The sequence below is a fragment of the Diorhabda sublineata genome, chromosome 3 (assembly GCF_026230105.1).
Source record: "Diorhabda sublineata isolate icDioSubl1.1 chromosome 3, icDioSubl1.1, whole genome shotgun sequence".
Classification (NCBI taxonomy): Eukaryota; Metazoa; Arthropoda; class Insecta; order Coleoptera; family Chrysomelidae; genus Diorhabda; species Diorhabda sublineata.
This window is the reverse complement of record NC_079476.1, coordinates 41,487,868-41,504,643: the sequence shown is the minus strand read 5'-3', so window position 1 is coordinate 41,504,643 and position 16,776 is coordinate 41,487,868. Positions and strand designations below refer to the sequence as shown.

General features: G+C 31.4%; 2 protein-coding genes across 2 annotated transcripts in view; both read right to left on the bottom strand.

The window, feature by feature from the left end:
* The window catches only part of LOC130442100 (tetratricopeptide repeat protein 19 homolog, mitochondrial), a 110,447-nt gene that overhangs the window by 36,567 nt on the left and 57,104 nt on the right, over nt 1–16,776 (bottom strand). The window lies entirely within an intron of this gene.
* Nucleotides 1–16,776, bottom strand: part of LOC130442097 (toll-like receptor Tollo) — an 88,967-nt gene that overhangs the window by 49,206 nt on the left and 22,985 nt on the right. The gene's annotated exons all lie outside the window — the stretch shown is intronic.

Genomic DNA, 16,776 nt, shown 5'->3' with positions numbered 1-16,776 from the left:
AGAAATTCATTTACACACGGTAGAAAATATCGGAGAGATTTATAAGAACGATTTAATTATCAAAAAACTACATAAAGGAACTCATTAATATCTTTTTAATTATCCAGAATACTATAAAATTTTAATAAAAATAATTAAGAACAAACTGAATCGATCGGTTCGAAATTTTAGACGAACTGATGATTATAATAATGAAACAATATTCAAATACATTTTAATTAAAGTCTCGCAACATAACCTTTCGTAATCAGCCATTTCTTCGCTACGCTTTTGACCTCTAAAGACATCCTTAACTACACCATTAAAATTATTCAAAAATTGAAAATTAATAAAAACATCCCAAGTCGTTTAGTATTTTCTACTACTAAGACAGTTTAGATTTAGTCCGGCCCTGTTCAATGTTTACATTGTTTGTATAAATAAACGACAGGTCCGTACCGGCTCGGATGTTACTTTTTCGTTGATATAATATTGGGAATTACCCAGTTGTAGAAATTCATTTACAGACGGTAGAAAATATCGGAGAGATTTATAAGAACGATTTAATTATCAAAAAACTACATAAAGGAACTCATTAATATCTTTTTAATTATCCAGAATACTATAAAATTTTAATAAAAATAATTAAGAACAAACTGAATCGATCGGTTCCAAGTTATAGACGAACTGATGATTAGAATATTGAAACAATATTCAAATACATTTTAATTAAAGTCTCGCAACATAACCTTTCGTAATCAGCCATTTTTTCGCTCTAAAGACATCCTTAACTACGCCATTAAAATTATTCAAAAATTGAAAATTAATAAAAACATCCCAAGTCGTTTAGTATTATTCTAAAAACTACTAAGACAGTTTAGATTTAGTCTGGCCCTGTTCAATGTTTACATTGTTTGTATAAATAAACGACAGGTCCGTACCGGCTCGGATGTTACTTTTTCGTTGATATAATATTGGGAATTACCCAGTTGTAGAAATTCATTTACACACGGTAGAAAATATCGGAGAGATTTATAGGAACGATTTAATTATCAAAAAACTACATAAAGGAACTCATTAATATCTTTTTAATTATCCAGAATACTATAAAATTTTAATAAAAATAATTAAGAACAAACTGAATCGATCGGTTCCAAGTTATAGACGAACTGATGATTAGAATATTGAAACAATATTCAAATACATTTTAATTAAAGTCTCGCAACATAACCTTTCGTAATCAGCCATTTTTTCGCTCTAAAGACATCCTTAACTACGCCATTAAAATTATTCAAAAATTGAAAATTAATAAAAACATCCCAAGTCGTTTAGTATTATTCTAAAAACTACTAAGACAGTTTAGATTTAGTCTGGCCCTGTTCAATGTTTACATTGTTTGTATAAATAAACGACAGGTCCGTACCGGCTCGGATGTTACTTTTTCGTTGATATAATATTGGGAATTACCCAGTTGTAGAAATTCATTTACACACGGTAGAAAATATCGGAGAGATTTATAAGAACGATTTAATTATCAAAAAACTACATAAAGGAACTCATTAATATCTTTTTAATTATCCAGAATACTATAAAATTTTAATAAAAATAATTAAGAACAAACTGAATCGATCGGTTCCAAGTTATAGACGAACTGATGATTAGAATATTGAAACAATATTTCAATTAGAATTTTATACGTGGAGATCATTGAAAAAGTAACCACATTTTATCAGTTTTCAACACGACAAACTCTCCAAAAAGCCTCTATGAGAAAGTCATCAAATTCAAAATGGTAGATACTCGATTGTCGGCAAGTTTAAAGCGGCAAACAAAGAGAATTCATTTCGAGTTCGTTAGATGAACGTCGTTAAATAAACAATTTATTAGGGGCACTCCATTCTGGGGATGCTGAGAGTTATTTATTATACCTCGTTAATGCTTAATTGGACTATTTGTTTATAATCAATTTTTTAATTTAGTACTTGAACCAGTCTGTGGTTACTGAAAAGATTTATATTCAAAATCAAACACAAAATTAAAAAACTTCCAGTTCTTTCCTCAGTTATTTTTTAACTTTTATCACATTTTTGTTCCTTCAAGTGCGAAGATAGAATATTTATACTATTTAGTTAGTTAGTCCGAAAAACTAAAGAGGTTTTAACATAAATCATATCGCATAAGATATAAAAGGAAAATGACAACAGTGCTTACTAATAATATAGTATGTATACATTAAATATATAATTTCTTGTATGCATTTCCATGCAAATACTTCGTTTGCGAGATTTGCCATTTTAATAAGGTGAAATAACCTGATTACCATAAATTCCATTAAGAATTTTATTCGGAAACTAAATGTTATCGTGTTTTCTTCGGTACACCGAATAAGATGCTTAGTATGTTAGAATCCATATACACGAAGGGAAAACCGAAAGTAAATCAAATATATAATTAAAATAAATTACTTTTAGATGAAAATAAAAAAGATTAGGTCAAAACCTCGGAACGTACCCAACAAGAAGGTCGAATTGTATCTAATTTTCAACACTAATTTAGTTCTGCCACCCACCAATCGTGACGCTAGTGTAATAAAAATCTGTCATTAATGTCAATTGTCAAAATGAATCATATGTTTAATTATCTAAAACGCTTTTCTGATTTGTCAACTTCAAATCGTCGAAAGGCAATTGAATTTTCAGATTACTACAGAAAAAATTGGTAATTTTGATAAAGAAAAATCGGGTTTTTTGACTGTAGCTGTAACTAGTAAGAACAATTTAACACCTAGGAAATTGTATCAAGTTAAAGATTTATAAATAATGAAATATTTGTGATATATACCAGGATAGACAATTTTTATACTGATTTATTATAATCAATTATTGACATCTTTCAGCTGGGGTATCAAAACCATGTAAACGAGTGTAAATTGTTAAATATGAGATAACATTTGTATATATTTAGACAAATGCACTTAATAATAGTACTACTCGGTAAAAAATCATCATTATACCTCGTTAATTAGCTACAACTGAATATAAAATTATAAAACGTAAATAGGCGAGTGAAATGTACCTGTCTGTAAGGGCGTTTGGTTTAAACAGGGTACCAGACGTGAACTGATCCCTTTTTGTACCCTATTCGTCTATTAGAACTTCTGCAATTGACTTGTTTTGAATTTGACTTCTTATTCGGTATTATTCTTCAATAACTTCTCGGTTTTTGTTTTCAAATTGCCACTTTAACATTTTTCTGCTTCACATTTCATTTTCTGAAGTCTAAATAACAGGAAAATCTGAGAATTCCTTCACGCTTTTGTGATTAAATTAGTAACATCGAAATAAACGTGTATTTCCATATTCTATAACGTTATAAAAGATTTTCTAAAAAATTATCTTGTTCTATAAAGATAACAAACTGGAAGTGCGCCCTCGTATTTTAAGCTTTGATGTAAGAATATACATAACGAATCGATACCTTTCGAAAATTTGCATAATCGTAAGAACTAACAGAACGATGAAAATTTTCTTTGTTCTTCGTTTTAAGAGTTATTTTGAATATGTAAAACAGTAATCTTGGCGTAGCAAAGAAAAGGTGGTTTTCTCCAAAAATGCAGCTTCGCAAATCGAATTTTACAAATTGAACGTATAAGGGGAACAAATAAATTCAACAATAATGGATAGACATAAATAAAAAATGAGGAAGATACGTACAATCATAAATAAAACTTTACGTTTGCGAAACCGCGGGAAAAAATAACGAAATATAATTTTCATGATTTTAAAACCAACATGTTTTTAATCAGTACAAAAAGAAACGTGGAAAATTAAATATCAAGTCGCTCAAAAACTGGTACTAAAATTGCAGATTAAACTGGATGGAAACTCCAGCTTAAACTCGGAGTAGACCTGGATAAAGCAAACCCAAGATTAAACCAAGCAATATCCAATATCCGTAAATCAAAATTTCGGGCAATCTTTGGTGGACAGTACCAATTGGTACTGGTATTCAAACTAATACAATTATGTTTTTAATCAGTACAAAAAGAAACGTGGAAAATTAAATATCAAGTCGCTCAAAAACTGGTACTAAAATTGCAGATTAAACTGGATGGAAACTCCAGCTAAAACTCGGAGTAGACCTGGATAAAGCAAACCCAAGATTAAACCAAGCAATATCCAATATCCGTAAATCAAAATTTCGGGCAATCTTTGGTGGACAGTACCAATTGGTACTGGTATTCAAACTAATACAATTATGTTTTTAATCAGTACAAAAAGAAACGTGGAAAATTAAATATCAAGTTGCTCAAAAACTGGTACTAAAATTGCAGATTAAACTGGATGGAAACTCCAGCTTAAACTCGGAGTAGACCTGGATAAAGCAAACCCAAGATTAAACCAAGCAATATCCAATATCCGTAAATCAAAATTTCGGGCAATCTTTGGTGGACAGTACCAATTGGTACTGGTATTCAAACTAATACAATTATGTTTTTAATCAGTACAAAAAGAAACGTGGAAAATTAAATATCAAGTCGCTCAAAAACTGGTACTAAAATTGCAGATTAAACTGGATGGAAACTCCAGCTTAAACTCGGAGTAGACCTGGATAAAGCAAACCCAAGATTAAACCAAGCAATATCCACTATCCGTTAACCAAAATTATGCGCAATCTTTGGTGGACAGTCCCAATTGGTACTCGTATTCAAACTAATACAATTATGGAGGCCGCTTACGATGAAAACGTTGAATTGGGTTGAAAAAATTGGTAAACCTTTTTTTTTAGACCAGATTTATCATTATGAGATTATTATTTATTATTGATTTGAAGGAGGTACTTGACGAACTGCAATTCGAAACCAATACGGAGATAGAAGGCTTCAGAAAGCTTTCGGAGAGGTGACAAATGTCTTTTGATTAGGACGAGGATTATCTAGAAAAACCGAAAAAACAATTGGGCCCTTTATTTCGTTTTATGAAAACAATTTGATACATACACAAATAATTTCTATGGATTCTGCGCCGGATTTTCTAATTATCCAATAATTGCAGATATCAAATTTCTAAGGTAAATATTAAAGCGGATACAGTTGGTAGAACTACGAAAAAGTAATTAAATCCTACTCTTAACTCGGGGTTTATGTCAGTTGTTTGTACAAAATTAACTGTTAAAATAAAGGAATACGAATACCCTCTAGATCAAACAAACATTCCCTTTTTTCCCTTTCACTAATTTAATCAAGTCATAAAACGAGCTTATTCCAGATTCCGAATTTTTATTAAAAGCTATTTAAAAATTATCATTGGATTTCGTTATTTTTATTCCGGGATTCTTTAATGATTTTCGGATTACATTATTTTTATATTTAATTTAAGTCTTCTTTCTCTATAGTGTTTCCTATATAATATACTTTCTGAAAAATATAGGGGGTGTCTCAATAAAGTTAAAATATATTGCGTCGTCAATAAACAAAAAGAGGATGATTAAAGGAAAGTAGAATTAGTGGCTGGTCGAAACAAGACGTAGATTGTACAACCAGAAGTTCGTTGGAAAATTAATAAAGTTACTTGATGATTAATCAAAAACGTGTAATTTTAGTCAATTATACAACACGTTTCGTTAAAAACGCGGTGCTAAAATAAATAACGAAACGTTGCAACTAAATATTCGATTAAGTGATGTCAAGGTACTTTGTACATAATTTCGATATATAACTGAATCAGCAGAATAGTTCTAATGCACGTTAACAGTGGTCAGTACCTTTGGTATATACTGGTACTCTTTATCCAATATGTAAATCCATATAAAAGTGATTTTTGAAGTCATTACGTTTTAAATAGATTCATAGATTTTCACATATCGCACCTCCATTCAAATAATACCATAACTCAAAAAATTAGAAAATCTTTTTTATTGTACTTTTGCTATTTGAAATCTAATCTTTGTCAGTTTTTGAGTTATTATCCAAAAAGTGTGTTTTTCGACTTATGACACTATTTCAGCCGAGATTTGTTATGAAATTTGTTCAACATATTATTTATTATCATCACTTAATTAATCAAATACACAATGTTAATTAAATTAAGACTAATTATCTCTTTATTCGACAGACATAAAAGGCACCTCATTGAATCAATGTAGGGTATAATAAGATGGTTCACGCTCGGTAACGCCACTTTAATTAGGACGGATAACTTTGAAACTCATTATGTTAGATTGAAAAAGGAAGTGAATCTTAGATAATTTTCAACTTTTCAGATAACCAAGAAATCTTAGGTAAGATTACTGTGATGGAAATTAAAACTAGTTTCTGATTCGTCATATATCTTAAATCAATATTTATAACTCATTGTGATTGTATTGGGTCTCAGGATGTCCCACGACGAGTTAAAACTATCTGTATAAATGGCGAAATACTTGTAGTAAAATCACGAAAATTTCTACGTTTGGGTTTTCGGGTACGATCTTTTTAACTAAAATATTTTTAGAGATGACTGACTTCTGCTTCTACCATTAAAATACAAAAAACCAGGTGATTCTATTTAAATAAATGAATGAAATTTTGAACAGTTTTTATACACACCCTGTATAAAATGAAAAAATTTTCAACATAGATTCAAATACGTCTGATCTTACTAAAAGCAAACGAATAAAAACAATTTTCATATCTTTAAGGGTATAATCGTAAAAAAATAATTTATAAGGGTCTGCAACGGTCAAATTTTTTTACAAAAAAATTAATAATTCAAAAAGTGTGCATTTTTCGAAAAAAGTTTTTAAACAAAAATATACTAAAATTTTACGTAGATTTCAAAAATGTATTGATATATAGAATGTTTCATTTAAAATAACAAAGTTACAGTCGACTTTGAAAAAATATTTTAGTTAAAAAAAAAAAGTTGTCTCCATTATAAGTATTCTACCATATACAGATGGTTTTAGTCGTGGGACACCCTGTATTGGACTCAACTTACAAAACAGCTCTTGAAAATAAATCAAACGCAGCCATGCAGCAAGTTGAATGTCAACTAAAAATATATACCAGAAAGTAAGAAATACAGATAACATTATCAAAAAAGACAACAAATATGATGAAATTATCTCGAAAATTAAGAAGTATTATTCGAAATTAAAAATGAAGTTTGCAAAATGACAAAGTTTTACAAAAAAACGAAATTCCTGAAATAAAAAAAACAGTAAAGGGATGATAGTTTATTAGTAATTACGTGAGTAATAAAATCTATTTTCAATCACGAGAACAGTGAGATTAGATTAATACAACTATCAATATAGATAAAAAAATATATACCTAGAAAAATGCCACATATCTTCACAATAACTACTAGAAGACACCTCCAGAAAATAAAACTACATACCTAGCATTCAAAGATCTTGTGGCATAAAAATGTATTTAATAGAGTTCCCGAAAGGAAAATATGAACAAGATACGAAGCTCCACATTGTTCAAGGTACATTATCGTAAAAAGTATTGGACATAAAAATCTAGGAAGAACCGAAATGGATTTAGGGCTACACATATGAAAAGCAGCAATAAACTAATGGAAATAGGAAGTGCGAATATGAATACTGTCCAGAAACTCGAACAACTTAGAGCATGGTCTGTTAAGGCAGATGCTCTTCATGGCCCTGATATAGGAATAGCTCCTCTGCATGGCTGAGGTTGTGGTGATTGCGTGGGGTTGTGCTGTACTAGCTGAGAAGAGGAAAACCACGACCATTGGTCAGAAGAGAACAAAAAGAGAGCTACAGTAGGTAAAACTAAAATATACAGTGTTGTATTGTTTATTTGTATATCTTGTTGATTCACTAGTTTGCCAGAACGTAGTTTATTGCTCGCGATATTCATCTAATATCCAAGTCGTTGAATAATTCACCGTATTCTGTAAATTTCCGAACTATATCATAAATTGATAGGTGGCGAAGAAAAATTATTTCGAGAGAATTTTTCATAAAGGAACAATTTACAAGGAAAGGCCGTATTTAATAATCGTCCTATTAAATTCCGGAGTAACCACAAAGAGGAAGACAAAGCTCACGATAAGTAATTTTGAAGCATCTGATAGCCCTTTTGATTACACTCATTTACAACCTATAAATTTTCATCTGATATCCACTCTGTTGCTACTCTACGTCTGGATTAGATTATACAACTAATACCCCAGAGAGAAAACACAAAATGTAATGGAAAACAAAGAGCTGCGGAAACGGAGATTTATTCTTTGTTCGTTTTTGACATTTGGAAAATTGAACGCTATTGTAAATTCTTTTGCGAAACTTTCCATCTACTCATTTCAATTAGGTAAATATGGAATATTTTAAATATTTCACCCTTCCAGGAAAAAATAGAAAACTCATCCGTTATAAACGAATAAACAAACATTAGCATCTTCCGGAATGTTTCTTTAAGGAGTCTGCATTGTAGTCCATTAGTTTCCTTGACTTCGAATACCTGGTGTAGTCCTTAAAGTCCCTTAGCAGTATCTTATAGAGTTTTCATAATTTGTTGAATCTCCTTCTAACTGTATCATTCACGCTTTCTAGTTTTTCCTTTCAATTTAAATCTCGGTTAATTTGCTGCATGCACATCAACCAAAGAGCAAAGGAATTAACGTGTTCCGTTCTAGTTAATCGTCCTCTTTCCATCCTCATCTTGTGCCACTAAGTAGTTAACGTGGTCTTCAGCTCAAGATGCATTTGAAGAATTGGAACTGGTTAGACCAATTAATTTGACCTCCCATTTTGTCTTCTGGTGTCTTACTAGTATTTTTAAAAGTTGATTTATGATTTTGACATCGTTAATCCTAATATTTTCTATTGTACACCAGTCAGTGCAAGACTTCATGTTACCATCATCGCGAGGGATGGATTCTCTTTCATTTGCAATGGTGAAATAGCATGGGAATTATTAATTTCAAAAGACAGTTCAATGGTTTTTCTCAAATGTGTTAACTTTTGTTTATCAGAAACGTATTCTTATAATAGAATATTGAAAACTCAATAAACTGCTAATATAGTATAATAAAGTTAACATTCTGGGTGATCCTTATCACAGCAGCACATTCTGCGGGGTTTTTACCCAAAGTTGTATTGTGGTCGTCTTATAAACCCCAAAAAAACCTGATCACTTGTCACTCAAATAGATTTCTTTAGACCGATGCAACTATTTCGAAACAAAGACTGCAAACCAGTTGATTTTGCAACAGTTTTGCACTGATACGACTCGTAATCGGTTTTGAATCAGATGCAACATACTTTTTCAATGTATTCAGGCTCAGATGATGAAGACGGCACTTATTGTTGTCGATATAACAGACAACGCAGGGTACAGGGAGAATATTGGAACCATCCATACCTAAGTCAAAATGTGCTGCTAGTACAAGAACTGTCTCAGACAAAAAACGTTTATAACTTTTTATGGAATGTTTTTCCACTTCTCACACAAATTTGAGGTTTATTTTTTGATCACTATTATTCAAAAAAAAATAAATAAACATAAAGAAAGTTTCATTTGAGTCACCTCGTGTGCGGTTCTTCGCTGTTAGACGTTGCCGAGGTTGCCAAACCTTCTCAAGATCGACTGGTTTGCAACCTTCGTCTCAGAACAGTTGCATCGTGGGCTGTCGGCCTTAGTGTCGAAGCTTTCTCGATAATTCTCTTTCTTTGGTTACAGAGAATGCGACGAAAACTATATTTGAATTTTGACACGGCAAACAAACACCTTTTTCAAGGTATATGACGAAATATCTTATTACATGGTTTTATATTTGAACCCCTAGAAATACGAGAAGTGTATTTACCATATGTTAAATTAATTACACCCATTATAATAAAATCTGGATTTGTAATGATATATGATACAAAAGACTATATTATATTAGACAGTAATTTGGAAAAATTCTCAACTACGAGGGTTGCTATTCAAGTTTAAACTTCCATTTTGTTTTCTAAATGGCGAATTGGGAGCTACTGGTATTTCGATTTTTTTAATGGCCCTCCACTCCAAAGTAGTAGTCGGTATCTTTTTCGTATGTACCCCTAGAGAAAAAATAACAATGAACTGAATATTACATAGGACATCTTTATTTATAATATGTTTCTTAGTGTAGATACTCGCTATGAAAAAAAAAATAATAATAAATGGTTAATGTAGTGGTGGAAGCGTATTAACGACGTAAGGCAAAGGAAAGGACGTCGCAGTAAGGATTGGTTGTTCATTCTATTTGTGTTTTATGATTTGGAGTAAATAAAGAATGGGATTTTCGATGGCGCGGCAAGACCTTTTTCGAAGTAGAGCATAAAAGTTTTTTAAAAGAACGAAAAGTATTACTTTATGGTTTAGATGCGATGTTGTGACTTGAATGTTCTACTTCGAGGATCAAGTATTGTCGTTATACGGATTTTTTTTTTTAAATTTTATTTTCTGTTTTACTAACCGTAAAACATCCTTTTATGACAAGAAAATACAATTTCATATTTCGGTTTCATACGTTGCTTTATAAAAGTAAATCTACTTTTTTTATGAATCCCAATTTATTAGTACATGACATTCAAGAACTAAAACTATCGTAAATCACCTGAAAAATATCATTATATAATTGAATTATGAAACATCTTTTTCTTCCAATACGAGGATGGTCCTAGAAGTACCTGGCCTAAACTAGAGATGGCGGTAGTTGCTTGAAAACGCCACGTTGTTCAGTGTTTGTTTGACAGCCATCAATAGTGAACGTTTCCAATGAATGACTCAAAAAAATGTTGAAGAAAATCTTCAAAAAATGGAGTACATCACGTATTATTTGGACATGAGGAAGCTGTGGGCAAAAGGGATGCGCCATAGAACAAAAACAGCTTCGTGAAGATGTTTCCATCGAGTGTTGTCTAATTTCATGGATACCTCACATCCCAAACAAAAGAATAAACTGTTGTTAAGGATCGGAGAGAACTAAACTACCTACTTTCTAAACTTGATACGTTTTGGATTTAATCTGTAGCTCGAAAACCTTTTTATTTCAAGAAATACCAAACTATATTCTTTGACAAAGTTAAAAAGTGTTTTTAATAGATGTTTTAAAGTAGAAAACCTAACCTAACCGATATCATATTAAAATCATTATTATATAAGTACAAAATCTTTTTGTATTCAATATTCCTACGAAAACAATGGATTGAAGAGGGAGAACTGGCTTTAAAGAAAGCAAAGACCGTTTTACCTGCAGGCAAGCTTTTTTGGGATGCGAGGAGCATAATTTTCATTAACTATCTCGAAAAAGGAAAAACTATCGACGGCGAATATTATGCAAACTTATTTGAGCGAAGAAATCAAGAAAAAACGGCCGCATTTGGCTAAGAAAAAAGTATTGTTCTTCCATCTTGTAGATTAGAACATCTCGAGAACAACTTCGTCAAACTATTCTCAACATATTTTATATCTCAAATTTTCAAATTACTTTTTACTTTATAATAATTCAGAATTTCTAATACCGACCTGGTATAACATAAAACAAATACAAAATTAGGAAGATCCAAGAAAATTGCACTTTCTAGATGTTGAACTTGATCAACGTACAATTACGTCAGGTGAAAGATAATTAATTGCTTTTGTATCTCTAATCACAATAAAATAAACAAAACTTCTATATATTATTCAACCCCTAACAGCCTGTTATGAATGTCACGAAATAGAATGGTATATTCGTTTTCATTTATGTCAAAGGTTCGCTGCATACAATTTCCTTTTCCCGCACTTTATCTAGTGTCTGAATCAGTTTCCTTTGTGGAAGGATCTTTGCTCGTATGTTGATAATTAGAATGTTTCGTGTCGTCTTTTGGTTTCACAATAATTCTCATTTCATTTTATTTGAAGTAGAAGAAATAATCCAGTTTGTAGCCGTTTAATTTTTCAATGTGACATATACCGTTGTCGCAAATTTCAACAACACTGAAATACTAGAGGTTATACCAAAAATAAATAAAATTAATGTTGAAAAATCTGAGAATACACGCTTTTGGCAGTAATCCAACTAAAACGTAAAAAATAATTGCTCTCGATTCCAATCCTATGAAGGAGACGTCAACCATGCCCATCCCTACAAATAAAAACCATCCTCGCAATGTAGATGGAGATCCTCAAGAGAGGAAGTCACCTAGAAGGCCCTTCATAAGTCACAGGCAACATCAACCCCGATGAGCACCCACCAGTAGTTCCACAATCAGTTCGATCAACAGATTTATCACCAGAACTACGTCAACGAATATCAGTTACTCGCCAGAACCTTAATCGTCGACTAGGATGTTTCAGGCTCTATAGACGTTCACCAACAAGAAATGGAAGGCCAAAGCAGTGATTCAATTCCTAGAAGAGGAACTCTGCGAAATAAAGGACTATCCGGAAGCCGTAATTGCGGACAACGGGCGGAATATTCGAAAGGTTCCTGGACCGCAACCAGATGAGATCAATCAATTTCCCAATCTACCACCAGCCAATCGGATGGAAATACGAGCCCAGGAACTGAAAAAGGCACTACGAGCGAGACTAGTCGGCAAACCAAAAAATATATAGGAAGTCTATTTCGATACTATAGTCTCGCTCAGAATAAGGACCTCAACAACAGGAAAATTTTTCCCAAGGCGCAGCAACCAGTGTGAAAATTCCAAATAAGAACAAAATCCGCATAAACTTCGCCCAAGCATGGACAAAGTTTCCACAAAGTTCTTGAGCAACTGGGACCTAATACCTACAAAGGTCTCAAAGACGTTGGCCAATCTCTACGTGGACGACATAAGCCAGTACTACAAGATGAAGATTAACATTTTTTAGTATGTAACTTGTTGTTTCTCAATACAAAAACAATCCGAGAGGGCTCTTTCAGTTGAGGTATAACGTGTCATCGTTCGGTTAAGAAGCTGGAGTGTTTCAAGGCGAACCTAGTAGTTTTATTACTTCACAAGGATAAGAGATCTCTTTTTATGTCATCCACTTCTCAAGACTTTGATAATTGAAACCGCACGACGATACTTTGAACCCGTCTTTAATATGTACAGTTGTGTTGATTGTTGCATCTTCAATTTGTAAATATGATACTGCGTACTTACGTAGTACGTCCAGAATCTATCTTTTTGACTTTCATGAAGAAGACAATATGAATATTGAAACAATTTTGAAAAGCTTCCAGTGTCTGAAGACGATAACTTGCTTATCGAAATGTTCGTCAATCAGGTAATTGTGATAGTGCAAATAGTCTGTTAAATTAGGGGTTTTTCATTATTTTCCACCCTCTTCATAAATCTTTTAGAATGGACAAAATGCGTATTTGCCTTTTTGAAATTATTTCGAATCTTCTTTCTATTGATCTAAGAATGATAAATAAAATATATTTGTTTACTTTTAGCTCGACAGTATCTCGATATCGAATTTATGTACTTAATTAAAAAGTGGGTTTATCGATTACGAGTTTCATCGTTATTCAAACAAATCGCACCTTCCAAATGTAACATAAAACTAAACGGGAAAAACGCTGAAAGCTTCTAACCGATATTTATTGATGTGTTCACAGAAGTATCACGTATCAACGTTTTTCTTTTTTCCGTTCTTCCATTTCTTACGTATTAGTTTAATTATATATATATATATATGTAACGATATATACTATGGACATGGAAACATTTATAATTTCAAAATTCTAGTTTATAGGCGGTTTATTTTACATATTCGCGTATAGCTCAAAGTTGGTAAGACGATTCAAAGAAATCAATTCTATTAATTCCATTATCAACATAAAATTTTCATAAAATGGTAAATTCCCCGGCTCCTTTTATTTTTATAAGCCTCACGTTTCGATAACCAAATTATCGTCTTCAGGGACCGAAGAGAAATTAATTTGCTACCAGTAGTTGATATAATAAAAATAAAAAATGTATTAGTTCAAAAAATAGTGAATATGTATATTATCTTTCATATTATTATTGTCATATCTGTCCAAATTGTCACCAGGGTACGTGGCGTCGATTTCAAGTTGTTAGCATTTGTCAATGTGGTTCCCCAAAAATTCAGATCGTTACATACGATTAGTTACTAATTCCAGCGCATACCATGAGTAAAGTTTTCAGATATTAATTCGGTCAATTTAGACTTTGAAAGTTACATAAACTCCCCATCAAGCTGAAAATCAGTGAAACTGCTTAAAATATAAGGTGTAAAGTCGAAAAAATGAGTTTTTCCCAATTTTCAGCAAAACGGTGCGTTTTATCATAAAAATGCCTCAGACAAAAATTGTAGACCATAAAATTATCTACAAAAAACGTATTAACACTTTTTTTCCTACGAGCCACTGTTTCTGAGATATAATAATTCAAACAGTTTTCCTATTTAATGATTTCACCAAAAACTTTTCTTACAACATTGAAATGAACCGAGACTAGTTGTGAGTATTTGTAAGAAAATTCTGTTGACTGGTTGAAACTGTCATCAAATAAATTATCAATTGACGAAGATGCAATTATTATAGCCGTTAAATACGACAGTAAACCTGAAACATAACTTTTACAACTTTTTGAATCCTTATATCTCAGAAACGATGACTTGTAGGAAAAAAAGTATTGATACGTTTTTTGCAGATAATTTTTTGTTCTACAATTTTTGTCTAGGGCAATTTCATGATAAAACTCACCGTTTTGCTGATAATAGCGAAAATCTCATTTTTTTGACTTTTCACCTTGAATACAATTTTTTCCATACACGGAAAAGAATGGGGAACATTCAAAATTTATTTTTAATTACATTTTAAATAATTTCACTGATTTTCAGCTTGATGGGAATTTATATAGCTTCACTCTTATCTTTAGGTCTAATTTGACCGGACTATATTTTATAAACATTCGAATTAAACTGAAAAGATTAGTTCTAATGATTTTTCGGTATTAATAACAAATTAATTTCGCTATTAATTGTTAAGCTTTTTCAATCCTTTGAACGAAAAAAATTAAAATAAAAATAATTAATTCACTCTTTGTTTTTTCATTCTCTTTACATCTTGCCGCCTTTTTCCTTTGCGTCCCTCTTTCTTCTAATAATTAAATTGTTAAAAATCTATTTAAATTTAAATTTAACGAACATATGGATATATTGGTTTTGGTGAAAATAAAACATGGAAGCATATCGAAAGGGGGTTCCTAATCGTGCGGTTCCTCACAGAAAAACATTTTTTTGTATTTTTTGTATGCTTTTTAAAAAACAAAATTGATTTATTCGACTTTTCCTTGATAATGATAAATGTTTATGAAACAATGCACGACTGAAAAAGTTTGAGAATTAATTTACTCATGGTATGAAAATAGAATTCTTCAAATCAACTGTTAGATAAACTTTTGAGGTTAGGTCATCCTTAATTATTATAGATTCGATCGACTTCTACTTATTATTACTTAATGACCTTAATAGTTTCATTCAATGTTCCGAATATAAGATATCTAAAGGGTTATAAAAAAAAATAAATTTCCTTGAAGTTTTGTGCCCTACTTTGAGTCCCTATACCTTCTTAGGGATGTACCTTGGTATAAAAGTAAATTTTTTAGGATATTAGAACGTAAAAAATACACATTTTAAGACAAAAAAAGTTTTGGTTTATTTGGAAGCCACTCTTCTTAAAAATGTCGTAAATTCATTCTCGTTGGGTCACCCTGTATAAATTTGGCAACAACTGAATTAATACTATGAAATGAACAAACAGAAAAATGACATTTTTAACTGGTTCATTTATTTTTAGTACGGTACTTTCAACAATTATATGCTTTTTTTGCCAAAATAAAAAGAAATAATGAAAGAACAATGTGATATGCCATTTTACGAATGAAGTTTTTTGCATTCCCATTATCCATTAATTGTGAGTTATGGAATGAAAATGAACGTAATAGCTACGAATGTTTATAAAAAAAAAAATGTAATTCCATTCATAATGGAACCGTAATTCATTATTCATTCGTATATAAAAAAAAAAGTTATTTCAACTGGAAAAATATTTTTGCTTTTTAGAGAGGAAACGGAAAAGTCGACTAATTACGTAAAAATCAGTTTTATTATTAGGATAGTTTTATTTTTTCTATTAAAAGTTAATTTACAATAGAAGTTGTTCACTGACAACCCTCCCGATCTCCGTAATTTGGATTTAATATTTATAGCTAAGCTGGAATTCTTGGAAACCGTTGTTGATATTCATACTGAACACACTGTTTACAATACCACTACACCAACACTCACATTTACACTGTCGGACGCGTGTTTCGACAACTTATCGTTTTGAAGGTAAACTAAAAAGTTTAGTGAGTTAGTGCAGTGTAGTGAAAACAATGTGTGTTCAATATAAAAGTTTATAGGCCTTCAATAATCTGTTTACTGGTAGTGATGCGTTTAACTTTGAACATCCCCACAGCTAAATACTATAAGTCCAGTCTAATTTGAGGTTGAATCTTTTATCGAGAAGTCCCTGCATTTAAATTTGTATTTTCTTCGATTGTATATGTAATTTCTTTCAATACTTCATGTGTTGATTCTAATTTATTCGAAATGACCTTCAATCGCCAGCTGGAAAATCTTTATTCGGGATGTTGCGGTGTTCTTGGCGTTTATCTGTTGCTATTTGGTGATTACTCTTCATAGCAACGACGACACTTCGTCTACGAACATAACAAAGGATATTTGGAATGTCTACCGTAAATATTAAGTATAGAAATGTGTCCCTGTAGATAAGATTTATTCTACTCAAATCGACTGTGATTTTC